Genomic DNA, 19,474 nt, shown 5'->3' on the forward strand with positions numbered 1-19,474 from the left:
CAGGTTGATACTGTAAATCAGTTACGGGCTATGATGAGGAAAAGGTCTCGCCCTCTGATCAATGGCTCAGTCACCTTTCATTGACTTGAGGTGCCCATGCTAACTCAAAAGTGGGAGATATTTCTACCTTGTGATAGCCAAGATTGACCCACCCAGTATTTTAAAACCACGTCCATGCACTGCCCTAGCTGGCATAGTCAGTGTGTTGAAAAATGCAGGGAGCTGTAGTCCAACAATATCTGGAGGTGTCCCACAAATCACAGGAATGAATCATGCCTAGAACTGGAAAGCAAGGCTTCTGATCGCTCGTGTTGTATTCAATGTACAGAGATGGGCAAGTGGAAAGGATGATTTTATGGTGAGAATGCATTTTGCACCACATTTCTAAGACATCCTTTCTCTCAGGTATGAAAAGGGATCTTTAAAAAAGAGTGTTGCAACCACACATCATGGAATTCATGTGTATTAGAGGGTGAGACCATTGCAAGCTTCTGAAGAAGTACATACAAATGTGATCATGTCAACCAAGACTGACATTAAATGTTCCTGGTTTGTTTTTATGAAGCTGAAAAGACCCCCATGTGTTGTTCTGCTATGGAATATCAATTAAGCTTATAATGATCCACACAGCTTCTATTAAAGTCAATGTAGTGTGAACAAAATGTTTAAAAAATTTCAGGGAAATGTGCATTAGGTTTCAGGAGCATATGACAGAAAACCTGTGTTCCCTTGCCTGACTTCTAACTAGCTCAACTTGTAATACGTCCTATCTCTCCTGCTCATTGCCTTAGAAAAAAAAATCAAGTAACCTGAGATGTACTCCTAGTGTAATTTCATCAAAGGACAATGGAATCATTGAGGAAGAAACAAGTATGTCAGAGAAAACAAAATGGCTTTATTGAAGCAGAGTGGGAGCGGCAAGGCATCTTATGCATTTAATACCCAGCTCTGAGCTTAATCAAAGGCATTGAATAAATTACAATATCCCTTATACAAGTAGCTCTGAATTTTAAGGACTTTCTTAAACCCAGAGTTTTATCTGGATAATATTATACTGGAAGCTGTCCTTAAAACAATCCCGCCTCTGTTCAGCTATGCTTTAATCTTCCAACATAATTTAGCAACATAGGATATTAGATGACTTTGTGGGTTAACCATGTTTACCCCTCATCACTTTGTGTGTTTACATCTTTAGTTTGTGTAGGAATTCTAATGAATAAATAGTGGCCTGCTTTTCCAGGAGGATGGCCTACTGGCAAGGGATGGGGTGCATCTCACACAAGTAGGAAAACACCTTTTTGTGCATAGACTCACAAACCTCATCAGGCACACTTTAAACTAGGTCCACTGGGGGAGGGGAACAACAGCCTTGTGAACATTATTTTACCCATGACCACGGGGAACCACCAAAAGGCTAAATGGAGGGTTGCACAAACACAACAAGGACCAATTACCGAGAGCGCAATAATCCCAAATAAACAGCTCAGGGCAAGGTCTCAGGGGCTTAAATGTCTTTACACTAATGCACAGAGCATGGGAAATAAGCAAGACTAACCCCAACTTTTAGCACAACACCACACTTACGATATCATAGGCATCACTGAAATCTGGTGGGATGACTCCCATTGCAGCCATTGAGGGCTATAACCTCTTTCACAGAAATAGAACAAAGGGGAGAGGAGGGGGAGTAGCTTTATATGTCAAAAGCAGTTACGTTGCAGAAGAAATGCAAGATTGTAATCCGGGAAACCAGCTTGAAAGCATCTGGATAAGAATCAAGGGAACCGGGACTCAAAAAGATCTCGTCATCAGTGTCTACTACAGATGTCCGAGCCAGGATGAAGAACTCAATGAAGCCTTCTGACAGCAGTTGACCAAACAGGCACAATGAAGAGATATAGTAGTCATGGGCGATTTCAACTATCCTGATATCTGCTGGAAAACAAACTCGGCCAAGACTATAGAGTCCAACAAATTTCTTGCTTGCCTTGCAGACAATTTTATTGTCCAGAAGATAGAAGAGGCAACAAGGGGATCGGCTACTCTCGATCTCATCCTAACAAATGGTGAGGACCTGATCAATGCAGTCAAAGTGGTTGGATCCTTAGGGGCAAGCGACCATGTGCTCCTGCAGTTCACCATACAAAGGAAGGCTGAAACTAAGACAAGTCAAACCCACATTCTGGACTTTAGGAGAGCTGACTTCCAAAAAAATGAAGGAAATACTGAGTGGCATTCCATGGATGCCAATATTAAAAGACAAGGGTGTTAAGGATGGATGGGTGTTTTTCAAAAGTGAAATACTCAAGGCGCAAATGCAAACAGTGCCAACAAAGAAAAAAATAAGGCAAATGTGAAGAAACCAGAATGGATGTCCAAAGAACATCTAACTGAGCTATGACTAAAAAAAAATGCACAAGTGGAAAGGGGGAGAAATCACCAAAGAAGAATTCAAATGAATAGCCAATTCCTACAGGGAAAAGGTTTGCAAGGCTAAAGCGCAAAATGAGCTCAGGCTTGCTAAGGACATTAAAAACAACAAAAAAGGCTTTTTTGCTTACATCAGCAGAAAAAGGAAGAACAAGGAGACAATAGGGCCTCTTCAAGGAGAAGATGGGGTGATGGTGACAAGGGACAGGGAAAAGGCAGAACTACTTAATGCCTTCTTTGCCTCAGTCTTCTCACAAAAAAAGCTGTCCTCAACCTCAGCAACATGGAATTGACGAAGGATTAGGGGAAATCCAACCCCAAATAGGGAAACAAGTTGTTCAGCAATACGTGGCCGCTCTAAATGAATTCAAGTCTCCAGGGCCAGATCAACTGCATCCAAGAGTATTGAAGGAACTAGCGGAAGTTATTTCGGAACCACTAGCAATCATCTTTGAGAGTTCTTGGAGAACAAGAGAAGTCCCAGCAGATTGAAGGAAGGCAAATGTGGTCCCTATCTTCAAGAAGGGAAAAAAGAACGACCCAAACAATTACCGTCCGGTCAGCCTCACGTCGATACCAGGCAAGATTCTGGAAAAGATCATTAAGGAAGTGGTCTGCAAACACTTAGAAACAAATGCAATCATCGCTAATAGTTAAAACAGATTTATCAAAAACAAGTCATGCCAGACTAATCTGATCCCTTTTTTCAATAGGGTTACAAGCTGGGTTGCATACAGGGAACGCTGTGGATGTAGCATACCTGGATTTCAGTAAGGCCTTCGACAAGGTCCCCCATGACCTTCTGGCAAACAAATTAGTCAAAATGTGGGCTAGACAAAACTACAGTTAGGTGGATCCATAATTGGCTAAGCGAACGAACCCAAAGGGTGCTCACCAATGCATCTTCTTCATCTTGGAAAGAAGTCATGAGTGGAGTGCCACAGGGTTCCGTCCTGGGTCTGGTTCTGTTTAACATCTTTATTAATGAATTAGACGAAGGGTTAGAAGGCATGATCATCAAGTTTGCAGACGACACCAAACTGGGAGGGATAGCTAATACCCCAGAAGACAGGAGCAGAATCCAAAACAATCTTAACAGATTAGAGAGATGGGCTGAAACTAACAAAATGAAGTTCAACAGGGACAAATGCAAGATACTTCACTTAGGCAGTAAAAATGAAATGCAAAGATATAGAATGGGGGACTCCTGGCTCGACAGCAGTATGTGTGAAAAAGATCTTGGAGTCCTCGTGGACAACAAGTTAAGCATGAGTCAGCAATGTGATGTGGCCGCTAAAAAGGCCAATGGGATTTTGATCTGCATAAATAGGGGCATAGCGTCTAGATCCAGGGAAGTCATGCTCCCCCTCTATTCTGCCTTGGTCAGACCACACCTGGAATACTGTGTCCAATTCTGGGCACTGCAATTGAAGAGAGATGTTGACAAGCTGGAATGTGTCTAGAGGAGGGCAACTAAAATGATCAAGGGGGAACAAGCCCTGTGAGGAGCGGCTGAAAAAGTTGGGCATTTTTAGCCTACAGAAGAGAAGCCTGAGAGGAGACATGTATAAATATGTGAGGGGAAGTCATAGGGAGGAGGGAGAAAGCTTGTTTTCTGCTGCCCTGGAGACTAGGACGCGGAACAATGGCTTTAAACTACAGGAAAGGAGATTCCACCTGAACATCAGGAAGAACTTCCTGACTGTGAGGGCTGTTTGGCAGTGGAACTCTCTGCCCCAGACTGTGGTGGAGGCTCCTTCCTTGGAGGCTTTTAAGCAGAGGCTGGATGGCCATCTGTCGGGGGTGCTTTGAATGCGATTTCCTGCTTCTTGGCAGGGGTTTAGACTGGATGGCCCAGGAGGTCTCTTCCAACTCTATTATTCTATGATTCTATGAATCTGCTGTTGAAGATCTACCATTGGAAAAATAAAAAAATAGAACAGAAAAGGGATGGTGTGAGAGTGGAGGCAAATTTTGTCAAATCAAGTTGTGAAATATTAAAGAATAACAAAGGTATTATAAACTTTCATGATATAAACATATGCTGGAAAAAATTGTCACTCTTTATATTTGAGTTCCCTTTTTTCTGCAACAGGCTAATGTGATCACTGCTTTGGAAATAAATTATTTTATATTCTGATTTGTCTTCAGTCCATATTAATAGCTAGCCTTGAAGGCAGCTAGTACTTTTTTATCACGTCAGAAGCTACTTGGCTTCTGGTGTGAGAGAATTGGCCATCTATAGAGAAGTTGCCCAGGGGACGCCTGGATGTATTATCATCCTGCTGGGAGGCTACTCTCATGTTCCTGCAAGCTAGAGCTGACAGATGGGAGCTCACCCCATCTCACAGATTTGAACCGGCAACCTTCAGGTCAGCAACCCAATCTTCAGGTCAGCAGCCCAGCTGGCATAAGGGTTTAACCCATTGTGCCACCATGGCTTCACTTGTGTTAGCTAGTACTAACCTAAGTGAAAGTCAGTATTAAAAAATTGGAAATTACAACAAAATGTAGCACATTAGGAACCACATACATTTATGAACTTCATGCCCCATCTGGAACTCTCATGATGTGTTGGACTATAGCTCCTATCATTCTCAATGATAATTGGATCTATAATCTAACACATCTAACATAGGTTGGGCCATAGATAATTCCAAGCAATGAGCCCAACGCAATCTGTGGAAGTAACAGTTTGAAATCTTGCATTGAACTCCCAGCCCCCATTTAGAATCAATGGCTTAACGTTCAGTTTGTGTTTTAGTAACCTGGCCAGGCTTCCTCCATCCCTGAGATTTTTTCCCCTTCACCAAACACTTTCTCACAAGAGTTGGTTTGACACTTGCTTATAAACTCTAATGATTTCCGTTATTTGTCATGCATTTCTCAGTCACCTCCGACTTCAGTTCAGATTGTGTAAAGTCCCTTAACAAATCTCACAATGGAGCCTTTGTATCTAAGAACTCCTGCATGTACTTTAACATGCATACCTCAAAGGTATTTTTTGCCAGTGTCTGCTCCTTGCTTCCTTTCAGACGTCTGGTCTCAAATTTCCATTTGTGGCCGAGGTGGTTTCTATATGGAGATCAGTCAATGACTATATTGTGATAGGAACGACTGCCAATCTCGCTCCCTTAACGTTCATATATTGTGCTATAAAAAGTAATTTTGAAATAGGATCTCGGCTTGTTTAGGCAGAATGCTTTTATAATACTCGAGCATTTCACAGAAATTACATTGGGCCCCTGTGAATAGGAAGTATTATCAAGAGACCGGTTAAGTCTACCATGTTGTCTGCAATCATTTAAAGAGCAATTTACAGTGCAAACGTGGACATGTCAACTTGGAAAGAAGCCCTACCAAGTTCAATGGGACCTACTCCTAGATAAGTGTAGAGGATTGCCACCGTTATGTTTGAAGCCTTGTTGCTTGGATGATGATGCTGAAGCTGTGAATGGGAACACAATCTTCCCTTCCGTTATCGGCTTCTGATTAGCCAAGTGGAACTCTTCACTTCCTGCTCATGAATGCATAATAGATGCGCTTTAGGTTTCATCCTCAGGCTCTTAACAAATGATCCAAGACCATATGGGAAATGTGATTGATTCTGTACTATTTAGCCAATTTTCTAAGCCTTTCCTCTTTCAGAAATGCCCATCTATATTTTTTTAAATGCTAGTAATAGTACTGCTTTAAAAGACTGGAGTTGTCTTTTAAGACATCATCCCATGTCACATCAAAGTGGTTTTGCCTTTTGTTTCTTGCTATGACTAGAATTAATTCTTATAGATCTCATGGATTTATGGCCTTGTTGTTACTCCCCCTCCCTCCCTTAACTTGTGGCTCCAACATATTTTGAGATGTTGCCATTTTTATATTTACCATTTATTGGTTTTCTACCTCTTTCAGCTTTGTTGTTAGATGTCCTTGATCTCCCACATGAATAAACAAAAGAAATAAAATGAAAATTCTAGAAAATTGCCATAATATTAGGAGAAATCTGGTCTTCTATATATTAGATCCTCATATCTGTTAATCTGAGATGTAATACTTATGGTTCGGCTTCTTGCCTCCCAGAAGGCTATTACATTACCTACAGAGTAAATAGTCCTGGGCAAGTTACTCTGTTCTGTTCAGGATCAATCTGTAATTGGAGAAGAAGATGAGATTCTGTAACACTCAACACTCTCAAGTAGCAAGGTGTTTCTTTTCTCTGTTATGTAGTCAGTCCAAGCATTCCTTTTGCTCAGCTGCTATATGATCAAGTACATTGGAATCCTATGAATTCAAGTTTTTGCTGAGTCCCCATCTACACTGCCAGATAATGCAGTTTGAAATTTCATTTTATGGTCATTGTAGACTCTTATAATGCAGTTCAATGTAGTTAAATTGTATAATATGGCAGTGTAGCTTTGGCTTTAATTTCGATAATAGCTATTGCAATTTGTATTTAAGGAAAGAAAATAAAGATGGTCCAGGTCCACATTCAGGACATGGGGATGCAATCACATTAAAACAATATCCAAAGCTTGTCTGCAATGGTCTTCTGCATCATCACTTGTGGCCAACTATGATGGTCTCAGTGGTGGTTTTGCTTGTCGCACCTTCCTCTTGGCACATTTCTTCCTTTCGTCCTCTATTTGTGCATTTTCAAAATCCATAACATGATTGGTAATGCTTGAGGGCTAGGGTTTCCCCGTTTTTGGTGTTTATACCACATTTTACAGTTAGCTTTAAGCCTATCTTTAAATCTCTTTTGTTGTCCACTGACATTTCATTTTTCGTTCTTAAGTTGAGAAAACAGTAACTGCTGTGGGAGATGATTATCAGAAACTCAGAAAGCATGGCCAGTCCAGTAAAGTTGATGGCAGAGAATCATCATTTCCATGCTGGTGGACTTTGCTTCTATAGTGGCAGCTAATGCTATATCAGAAATATGGTATTTATTCATTTATCACGTCAGAAGCAAACCGAGGGTACAGTTGTAATGTTAAAAACTTGGCATTATACTAAATGTCCTTTGACCAGTAGCTGGCCACTTGGAGTGCCTCTGGTGTTGCTGTGAGAAGGTCCTCCATTGTGCATATGGCAGGGATCAAACTGCATTGTAATAGGTGGTCTGTGGTTTGCTCTTTTCTACACTCGCATGTCATGGACTCCACTTTGTGACCCCATTTCTTAAGGTTGGCTCTGCATCTCGTGGTGCCAGAGAGCAGTCTGTTCAGCACTTTCCAAGTCGTCTAGTCTTCTGTGTGCCCAGGAGGGAGTCTCTCATTTGGTATCAGCCACAACTTCAGGTTCTGGGTTTTAGCCTGCCACTTTTGGACTCTTGCTTCCTGAGGTGATCCTGCGAGTATTTCTGTAGATCTTAGAAAACTATTTCTTGATTTAAGGTGTTGGTGTGCTGGCTGATATCCGAACAGGGGATGGGCCAGAGATGTCACTGCTTTGGTCTTGTCATGATTGGCTGCTACTTCCCGATGGATGTCAGGTGGTGTAATACTGGCTAAACAGTATAATTTCTCTAGTGGTGTGGGGCATAGACATCCTGTGATAATGCGGCATGTCTCATTAAGAGCCATATCCACTGTTTTAACGTGGTGAGAGGTGTTCCATACTGGGCATGCGTACTAAGCAGCAGAGAAGCAAAGTGCAAGGGCAGATGTCTTTACTGTATCTAGTTATGATCTCCAGGTTGTGCTACTCAGCTTTCGTATGATATTGTTTCTTGCTCTCACTTTTTGCTTGATATTCAAGTAGTGCTTCTTGTACGTCAGAGCACTGTCCAGGGTAACTCCCAAATATTTTGGTGCGCTGCAGTGCTCCAGTGGGATTCCTTCCCAGGTAATCCTCAGAGTTCAAGATGCTTGTCTGTTCTTAAGGTGAAAAACTAGTATGGTGAATCTGCTGAACTTATTTTCAGAATAGATACAGCACCTTGGATAGGTCTTTTAATGCCCAGTCTAAAGTCTAGGACAACTACAACTTCTCATGCTTCCTTTGAGGAATACACTTCATAATTTTCCCAAAACCACATTTTACTTTTATGTTTCCTGATATTTATACACTACAAAGTTGACCATAGAATTGCCCTGTATGACTTAGAGATTTATACAGAGGCATTCTCTCTGGGAATCTTTAGGTGCTCCAGCATGACTGTATGGTCACTTGCTAGTAGACATTGGCCATAGAGTCACTCTGGAGGACACAGAGATTCCTAGAGAGAATATATGAATCAAATTCACAAAAGTTAAACCTCAAATGTGGTGGGTTGACTGTAGCAAATGCCAGTGAGTCCAAATAATCTCACATAAAAATGATATCTGCACAAAAATAATATTATTGTTTTTATTATGTATATTGTATTGTATTGTTTTTATTATGTTGGAAACCACCCTGAGACCCCTGAGGAGATAGGGCGGTATATAAATAAAGTTTTTTCAATTTTATTATGACACACCAAACAAGATAGATATGCTGGATTTCGTATCACAAAATCACAAGTCGAACACTTCCCAAGTGTCTAGGACTGTGTGATGTATTTTCAGATGATGTGTGCAGATCCCAGTAGGGTGGCCTACTATTATTAATATTGTTTTCACTTTGGATGCACAAAAGAATGAAAAATCACGTAAGGAAATGTTGGCATTTAGTGCCATGTATCTAAATCAGTGCAGCAAGATGTTGAATCAGGATCCTAGTGAACCAGAGTTTAAATCACACAAACCCCCAGAGTGACCTTGGACAAGACCGTCTCTGACTAATGGCAATGGTAAACTTCCTTGCCAAAAAAACTCCATGATAGGATCACAATCAGTCAGAGGTAATTTGAACATGTACAACAACAACAACAACAACAACAACAACAACAACAGCTGCAATGACAAATGTAAATGTTATGCTTCTCAGAATTAATCTTGTACATTTGCTGGCATTTATTGAACATTTACTACAATGTTGATCTCTGGGATAAAAAAAATGCCTAAAGACAATTCTGCATTCATTTAGACCCCAAGCTCAAGAAAGATAACCATGACTGCATATATCTATCTCTCCATCAATCTGCTCTTTCTGTCTGATCTAGCCATCTCTTATTTAGCATCACAGAAGCACTTTGGCTAGATGGCTTACAGTTTCAGTCAAGCACACAAAAAAGATGTCCTGTTGAAGGCATAGTGAATGAAATACGATAAGATAAGCTTGGAGCAGACAACACAGAAGAAGCCGAGACTGCTGATTTAGTAACTGCTTTGTGGGATCAACAGGTTTCAGTGCAGGTTTCTAAGGGGGAGAAATAATTGGATCTTTTTTCATTTAAATTGTCTTATTGTAGCACTAAAAGGCTCAAATGCTAGTGGGATTTTTGCTCGTGATCACAAATTGTATCTGTCTACACATAACTTTAAAATTCAATGTTCAATGAATTTAAAAGCCTGGGTTCACTGAATTCTTCTGTTTCTTTATCATACCTGTAGTGCTATGATCTTTGCCTTGCTCCTCAGCATTAAACAGCATTGATATCTCATTGAAAATACTGAACCTTTTGCCTCCTGCACAAATGGTTCACCTGCTGATTTCTATGCAGATCAAACTGTTTCAAAGGGCATTTTTATTTTGCTCAATAGACAAAACCCCAATAGAAGATTTTAAAAGTGTATAACTCAGAGACCTTTGTTTAATGCCATTATAATCAATTCTGTTTTATGGAGCTATTCTCATGGAAGGAGCACTAACAGGAGTCTTTTAGTTAGAAAAGCTGTCCATGCTGCATGATGTATTGTTGAAGGTCAGCTGTATTCTCTAAGGTATTAAAGAGGCTGGATGATATAGTGACCAAAGAACTGAGCCAGGACATCAGAGGAAGCAAGTGAAACTTTAGGACCTTCTAAGGCAGTGGTTCTCAACCTGTGGGTCCCCAAGTGTTTTGGTCTACAACTCCCAGCAATCCCAGCCAGGTTACAGGTGTTCGATTTCTGGGAGTTGAAGCCAAAAACATCTGGGGACCCCAGGTTGAGAACCATTGCTCCAAGGCATATCTCAATCTCATTTCAACCAGAGTTTGGAACATTTACCCATTTTAGACCATAGCTTCCATAATTCCATAGATAGCATGGCTATAGGCTATGCTGGAGATGCTGGGAGCCACAGTCCAGAAAAGGAATATTTCCATGCTCGTCTGTTAACTTGTCTTAGAGTTAAAACACAGCTTGGATGGAGCCAACCAGAGGAAGAGTGAGTATGAATATGGCCATTATAATGACATCTCTTTTGCATATGTGCAAAGTTAGACAACCCAATGCTGTCTAGCGTTTTGGACTTTAACTCTCATAATCCCTGTGCATTAGGGATCTGGTTAGGGTTTTTGGGAACTGTAATAAAAAATATCTGGAAAATAACAGATTTTCTAGTCTAGCATTAGTAAATGATACTCCTTACTCCACATTGCAGAATACAACTGCCTGAAATCTATATACAATCAAATCCACTTCTCATTCACTCTACTTAATCACATAGGAATGACAAGGCAGAACGTGATCTGGTAAGGAACTGTCATTAGTGGGTGTTTGACGTGGAAGTATTTTCTTTATGTTGACATTAATGGCCTTTGATCAGAAAATTAATTGAATGAAGGATGAAGAGAGAAATGCCAGAGATTTTCAGTGCCCACAAGATAGTATATGAGACTTCTTGCAACCAACCATCTGTTGTGAAAATGTGAAGCAAGCTTTCAGATAGATGGAATAGATGGAAATGAAACAATTCTTCCTCTGAGCGCCAACGATGCCAAAGCAAATGTCTCTGCCATCTCATTCCCAGCTTTGGAACTAATCAAATCAATCTCCCCAATAAATAATTTTCTTTTGCAAAAGAGCGTATATTCCTATCAAAAAACCCAAAACAGATGGAGCTGAATTGGCAGCAGAGTGATCATGAAATTGATTTTAGAAGGAGTCTCATCCAACACGAAATTTTAAAACAGTTTAGACTAACCATAAAGTAAGTTATCATCATAGACATTAGCAAAGTTGTTTCCCTTTAAGCTCTAATCTCTAGAAAGAGCTTTATCCCCTTCATACTGCTGCATCTTGATATTTTGTTCTGTGTATTAAAATATTCATATGCTCTTTTGGCACTAGAGTCAAACGTTCAACCAGTAGAAACTGATAGTTGAACTTTGACTGATCTGTGCATCCTGCCCTTGATGGGATATGACTGCATTTTTCTGGCAGGATGGAAGGTTTCCTGTTATGTTATCTGTACATAGAAGTCTCCACAGGGCAGACACCATTGCACAGGGAAGTGGGGAAGCTTGGTACAATATAGTCTTGGTAGAGTGACTAGAGCAAGGAATCCCAAGAAGCTTGGTAAAATCCCTTCCCTCATGAAGCTAGGTTGACCCTTTCTCTGCTCATTTTCTATTTGCGGGCAAAGAGCTTTGTGGCAATAGTGCTACAATCATGAATATCGAGCATGGTTTAATACAGAGCATTTACAAATCCTTAACTTTGGTTTTCCCCTGACATTGTCCAGTTGTGTCCAACTCTGGGGGTTGGTGCTCATCTCCACTTCTAAGCCGAAGAACCGGCGTTGTCCGTAGACACCTCCAAGATCATGTGGCTGGCATGACTGCATGGAGCGAATTTACCTTCCCACCAGAGCAGTATCTATTGATCTACTCACATTTGCATGTTTTCGAACTGCTAGGTTGGCAGAAGCTGTGATTAACAGTGGGAGCTCACCCTGCTCCCTGGATTTGAACCACCAGCCTTTCAGTAGTAAGTTCAGCAGCTCAGCGGTTTAACCCGCTGCTTAACGTAGGTTTAACTTTGGATTGCGAATCCAAATTTGCAATGTAAGTTGCCAACAATTTTTAAAACTTTGTATTTAATTACTTCTGGAGGCCCAAAATGCCAAAAAAAAAAGCATGCCCACATGGTACAAAAGTTGGTGTCCTCCCTCCTGCCCATGACTATGTGCAGAGAAGATCACGGCTCTCAAAGGTCTCCTAGAAGGCTAAGGTGCCCTGTTGTCTACCACAATTGTCAACATCTATACTAAAGGGTAAAATTTTCAAAGTTAAATTGGGCAGAACTATTCATACCCTCTTTCCCCACAACATCCCCTCACCTGCCGTCATTGACATATGCTTCATTAGCATTTTGCTAATCCTCTTGAATGAATCTCCTGTGCCAATCCTGTTCTTTCAGGGTGGATCTGGATTGCAGGAGGCATTTTAAGAATGCTTTCCCACCATGTGTTTTTCCATCCCAGTGCTCACACTGGGGGAAAAAGTGACAGATTTGCCAAGAATGAAATCCATAACCCACATTCCCCTATTGTCTTTTTAGTTTTAGGGTCCTTGTAGAATTAAAAACTGTGATGATATGGACAAACATAACATAAAGGAAACCGTGAGATTTGTTAATCTTGGCTCATGCTCTGAAAAAACACTTGAGTTCTTGCACTTCTCTGGCTATGCAACCGAGAGAACAATGATGATGGTTGACTAGCCAAAACATCTTTCAATTCACAATGCAGATCTCGAGACAGGAAGGAAAATGGAAATCTCATGCTTTCTCTCCAACATTTTTTAAAATGGAAACATCCATCTATAAATTCCACAGTCCATCACAGAGTCCATGGCCCATCATGTTGAGTAGCACTGATCTAGAGGACAGAAAGAAGCAGCCAGTGAAAGATTCTGGGGAGAGGGAAGCCATAGTGCAAAACTTGTTGGTAGATAATTCACGGTATATTCAATAAAAATCTTGGCTACTCGGCCCTTAAAACTGAATGAAAAGCGAATTTAAAAGTGCATTTCCAAATTGTGATTAACCTTGTAAAATCTTTAAAAGCTATTCCAAAAACTAGAGGGTGCTTCATTATCTGTGGAAAGTGGAAGCCACTGACACAGGAACTAAGGGTGCAAACCTCAGAGGGGTGCAGTGCTGACTTTTGAGGACTCAGTTTTATATATGTTAAGGTTTTTTTATACCTTGTAAAATGGCAACTGACAATTTATATTTTTACATGTTAAGATAAATACTACAACAATGCTGTAGTAATTAAACCACCAAACTGTTGAGTTTGCTGACCGAAAGATGGGCGATTCAAATCTGAAGGGCAGGGTGAGCTCCTGCTGTTAGCCACAGCTTCTGCCAACCTAACAGTTCGAAAACATGCACATGTGAGTAGATAAATAAGTACCACTCTGGCAGGAAGGTAATGGCAGCCACATGACATAGGAGGTGTCTACGGACAACGCTGGCTCTTTGGCTTAGAAATGGAGATGAGCACCAACCCCCAGAGTTGGACATGACTGGACTTAATGTCAAGGGAAACCTTTACCTTTACTACAACAATGCTATAGTACATAATTAATTATAGTGTACTGTATTATGAATAATTTCTATATTGTCTTTTTATATGAATAGTATGGCCCTCATACTGTAATGTAAGGTCCTACAATGTCCTGCAAGGTAGACTCCAGCAATACATGGAACGAGAGTTGCCAGATGAACAAGCTGGGTTTAGAAAAAGCAAAGGAACAAGAGACCAAATTGCCAATATCTGCTGGATAATGGAGGAAGCTAGAGAGTTTCAGAAAAACATCTATTTCTGCTTCATTGATTATTCTAAAGTCTTCGACTGTGTGGATCATAATATATTGTGGCATGTTCTTGGTGGTATGGGGATACCAAGTCACCTTGTCTGTCTCCTGAGGAATCTGTATAATGACTAAGTAGCAACAGTAAAAACAGACCACGGAACAACAGACTGGTTTAAGACTGGGAAAGGAGTACGGCAGAGATGTATACTCTCTCATCCTCCCTATCCAACTTGTATGCAGAACACATCATGCGATGTGCGGGGCTTGACGAATCAAAGGCTGGAGTTAAAATTGCTGGAAGAAGCATTAACAACCTTAGATATTCAGATGATACCACTCTGATGGCTGAAAGTAAGGAGGAGCTGAAGAGCCTTATAACCAAGGTGATAGAGGAAAGTGCAAAAGCTAGGTTGCAGCTAAACATCAAGAAAACCAAAATTATGGCAACCAGACCGATGGATAACTGACAAATAGAGGGAGAAAACGTGGAGGCAGTGACAGACTTTATATTTCTAGGTGCAAAGATTACTGCAGACGCAGACTGCAACCAGGAAATCAGATGTTAATTTCTTGGGAGGAGAGAAATGACCAATCTTGATAAAATAGTGAAGAGTAGAGACATCACACTGGCAACAAAGGTCTGCGTAGTTAAAGCAATGGTACTCCCTGTAGTAACGTATGGATATGAGAACTGGACCATAAGGAAGGCTGAGCGAAGGAAGATAGATGCTTTTGAACTGTGGTGTTGGAAGAAAATCCTGAGAGTGCCTTGGACCACAAGAAGATCCAACCAGTCCATCCTCCAGGAAATAATGCTCACTGGAGGGAAGGATATTAGAGGCAGAGATGAAGTATTTTGGCCACATCATGAGAAGACCGGAAAGCTTGGAGAAGATAATGATGGGGAAAATGGAAAGAAAAAGGAAGAGGGGCCAACCAAGGGCAGATAATAGCAACCGTATTAAAATGAAAGACTTCTGGCCCAAGAATATCTTGGAGAAGGGTCCAGAAATTGTTTAGAGAGGACATATTTTGTCAAATGCAGATAAATGAAACCACAGATACCTGTCCTGCAGATATGGGGTTTGCACTGTATTTTATTTTTTGTCTTTGAAATGTGTTGATATATTTATCTAAGAAAAAAGCTCTTATTCTTCTTGGTTGGCAACATGTGGTGTTTATATGAAACTTTAATAGAGATGAACCGAAAAAGAACGAGGAAATCACTTGCATGTCAATTCACACTAGCCCATCCTAAACTTAAAAGAAGATTAAATCAGAAAAAAATCCACCCAGTATAGGAGCATTATTCTCATTGTTTACAATGGTTGAATTGATTTTAATGTACACTACCATAACATCTAGTGATTTAAGGTGAAATAAAAAATAATATAAAAATAAACACATCAATACTTGTCATCAACTCCAAAAGTAAATAAAGACAAAAGGATTTTTAAAAATTATATTTGATCTCCTTTTTTCTATTGTCTCAGGCAACAATTTTCTATATGATCCTCCCCCCCCCCCCCCGAGATGTTTATCTTGTTGATGTTGGATAATTTGAACTGGATAATTATCAAAATAAGAGCGAAATCGTTTATTACAGATTTTTCGATTTTTCTCTCTTTCTAATTCATTTTATCATGTTGACTAATTCACCTATGGTGTAAGATACCATCTTGTCTTCCCCCACAATCTTTCTCTTTATGGATTTCATTTTCTTTTTATATATCCCCCCTCTCCGCTGATTTAAGTTGTTCATGTCAGGTATTATACATATTCCTTGTTTAAGCAACACCCAAAACATATTTGATTTTTGCCATCTACAAAGATGTATTTTATACATTATTTAATACACTTTTTGGAAGAGTAGTTATAGTGTTGGAAGTACTTGTTCTTGTTGCTCTTTTGTACCTTCAAGAAGTTCCTGAATTATAGTGATCCTATCACAGCATTTACAATAGAGTCTCACTTATCCAACACAAACAGGCTGGCAGAACATTGGATAAGCAAAAACGTTGGATAATAAGGAGGGATTAAGGAAAAGCCTATTAAATGTCAAATTACGTTATGATTTTACAAATTAAGCACCAAAACATGTTACAACAAACTGACACAAAAAGCAGTTCAATACATGGTAACGTTATATAGTAATTACTGTATTTATGAATTTAGCATCAAAATATCTGAATATATTGAAAACATTGACTGCAAAAAACATTGACTACTAAAAGGCAGATTGCGTTGGATAATACAGAGTGCTGGATAAGCGAAAGTTGGATAAGCGAGACTCTACTGTACTTGGCAAGATTTCTTGAAGGGGGATCCCTAAAAGGCTGAGAGAGTGTGACTTGCCCAGGATCACCCCATAGGTTTCTATGGCTAAGCAGGGATTCAGAGCCTGGTCACCAAGGTCCTAATCCAACACTCATAAACACAATTTGGATTTGTCATTTTGACTAATAATTATTTTAGCTGAAGCGTTTTGCGTACACAGCAGATTTGCTTCTCTTTTTTATTGTACAGAATTCTCATTTTACTTCAGTAATGAGAACTGAGAATTGGCTGTCTTTCTAAGATAAATGTTTGGTAGCATCTGCCATTTAGTGTCCCCATCTTCAAAACAGCAGCTGTCCCAGAACCACTAAGGCTGAATGATTCCAGAGATAATTTTCTCTCTCTGTGAAGCAGTAGGTTCAAAATTAAATACTTCTTCATACTGTGTGCAATTAGCTTTCGGAAGCATAAGAGCTTCAAGATGTAGTGGTGAATATACAGGATTAATAATCATATAAGAGCAGTAGTATGCCTTAAATAGGGAACAGAGAAAGAGGGTTTAAATCCCCTCTTGATCATAGAAACTGACTGGGTAAGCTTGGGCAAGGAACACTCTCTCATCCTCAGAAGAAAGCAATGGAAACATCTTATGAACAAACTTTGCCAAGAAAATTTATCTCTACAGGTCAGAAAGGACTTGAAAGCCCATAACAACAACAACAACAGCAGCAGCAGCAACAACAACAACAACAGCTGCCTACAAATACAAGATGCTATGGACAAAGAGCAGTGAAGATTGTTAGCTTCATACTTGTAGCCATTCCTGGAAGGATTTGCCCTGAACTTTATGGTATCCTGAATATTAAACAAAATGACATTTGATTCATCTTCCCAGTACATTTCTTACTGCCACAGAAATGTAGACCCTTCTTCCTCACCAAACTACAACTCGCATGATTCCATGGCATTGAGCCAAGGCAGTTAAAGTGGTGCCAAAGTGCATCAATCTACAGTGTAGATCAGTGGTTCCCAATCTTTTTGACCAGGGACCTCTTGACCAGGGACCACTTCGACTAGGGACTACTCTCCAACATTAGTACCAAAAGGGTTACGAATCAGTTTTTGGTCAACTTTAGATTCGGTTTGGTTATTTAGGGCGCTGATTCCGAAAATTGCATTGGATAGACCGCATCAGCTCTAGTTTCGGATACAGAACATATGCCATCCAGTAGTTGCCATCTGCTTGCACACAGAAAACCATATTTATTAATCTAGAGCTGATTTTCCTGGCATGTCTTGCAGACCTTATTTTAGATCTTGCAGCCTACTAGTAGGCTGCAGCCCACAGGTTGGGAACCATTTGTGTAGATGCACCCAAAGTCTACTTGGTATTCCCTTAACTGTCATGTTGCCCTCTAGTTCAGTGGAAGACCCTCGTCATCATCAGTGTGCAAGTAACATACTTTTCTGTATCTAGAATAGGAATGTCACCTATCTGGCCTTTCAGCTCGTGCAGCAAAATATCTTATGTCTGTCCAGCTTTAGCCAAAGATGGCCAACTATAGTTTAGGAATTCTCAACAATCAGGCTTCTCATGCATTTCGTTTCCATAGTATGATTGGCACTCTCCCTTGACACTACTATCTTTCCTATAATGTAGCTTAAGGCCTAGTCAATGGTAGGCCTGTTGTGGGTTCAGATTACATATACAATCCTCAAGTAAAATGGAGGAAGAAAAACCAATTCATTCTCTGAACAAAAGAAAACCGTGGGAAAACTATTTGCCACACCTTGATTAATTTTGGTGTGTCCATCAGAAGCCAGAGAAACTTGCTGTGGAGGAACCTGAATCTACGTTGTGGGCTTACCTATTCTTAGAAAACAAGGAAATGTTAAGAATTAAATCCTTGTCATTTGAGTTTCTTAAACAATGTAACCTTTTATGTTTCACATAAAAAAGCATCAGCTTTCATCTACACACCAACCCATTACACAAATAGTATTCTGAATCTGTAAATCAGAAAATGACATTGTTTTGAAACCTCCCCACTAATTAGAACTTTTAAAACAAACGTTATCTTAAAATGCTGGATGTTAGAAGCAGTTTTGTTTTGTTTGTAACCTTGTTCCTCTTAGATATCACCTGAATCAAATCACTGTAATACAAACCCAAAGAATGCTTGCATGCCAAATGACCTCACGGGGAAATCATTACTGTGGCTGAAACTGAGACAAAGGCCGTCAGCAGAGAGACAGATTCACCTGTGTGGAGAAAGGCCTTTAGACAGAATATGCAGGCAGTCTCTAAGAACGTCAGGTTTCTTGATTTCATTACGAAATATATTACAGAAGTCAAGCGCACTTCCTTTGGGTCATGCAATTGTTTTCAAAATTATCTGTGGTAGAATCCTGATGCATTGGGTTTTTGCAGATCCCAAAGCTGATAGAGAGCCTGTTAGGGCTAACCGAACCCACACAATGGCCAAGTCATTAGGAAGTAGACAGTACTGGCAGTTTCCCAAAATCCGTCCTGCGTAATTCAGCAGCAGCCAGGAATGGCTTCTGAGCGCCAAGATGAAGTGACTGCAAGTGTGATAGCTGTTGACGGTGCAACTCCAAATAAACTAAAGAAGAATGAAATAAAGAAATGGTATTGAATCTTTTATTTTAAAATTCTGCAGATTGGTACTTTTTTAAAAATATGGGTTTTCTGCTACAATAACTGCCTATGCATTTGCCTTAAAGTATTTTTATTTACTTATTTATCATTCCTTTTGGATCACTTGGCCTCTACCCTTAATTATCCCAGATACCTTGGACCCCAGAATCCAAGTGACCTGTGGCTCCTGCAAGGCCGAGTCCCACACATTTGGAGAAGCAAGTGTTGAAAGTCACTGCTCAAGAGGAAAACCAAGAGGACAGGGGTTTGCTTTGTGACAGCATCGCAAAACACCTCTAGCTTCAATTGAGATATTAATGTGATGTATAGAAATTTAATTTCGAAGAACTGAATTTTAGTCAACATTGTCAAATTGTTAATATTATTGGTGGTTATGTATTCATTTTAATTTTTTTAAATGGCATTCATAACCATTTGGAGATCATAGTCTTTTGGAAAAGTTTGATCTTTCAGAGAAGAGCCAAAAGCCCATTTGA

The 19,474-nt window shown here is 40.0% G+C and overlaps 1 protein-coding gene across 1 annotated transcript in view; it reads left to right on the plus strand.

Moving 5' to 3' along the window:
• LOC134298835 (uncharacterized) overlaps positions 1-19,474 on the plus strand; it is a 483,127-nt gene that overhangs the window by 158,651 nt on the left and 305,002 nt on the right. The gene's annotated exons all lie outside the window — the stretch shown is intronic.

This window comes from Anolis carolinensis, chromosome 1, assembly GCF_035594765.1.
Source record: "Anolis carolinensis isolate JA03-04 chromosome 1, rAnoCar3.1.pri, whole genome shotgun sequence".
In the NCBI taxonomy this organism is placed as follows: domain Eukaryota; kingdom Metazoa; phylum Chordata; class Lepidosauria; order Squamata; family Dactyloidae; genus Anolis; species Anolis carolinensis.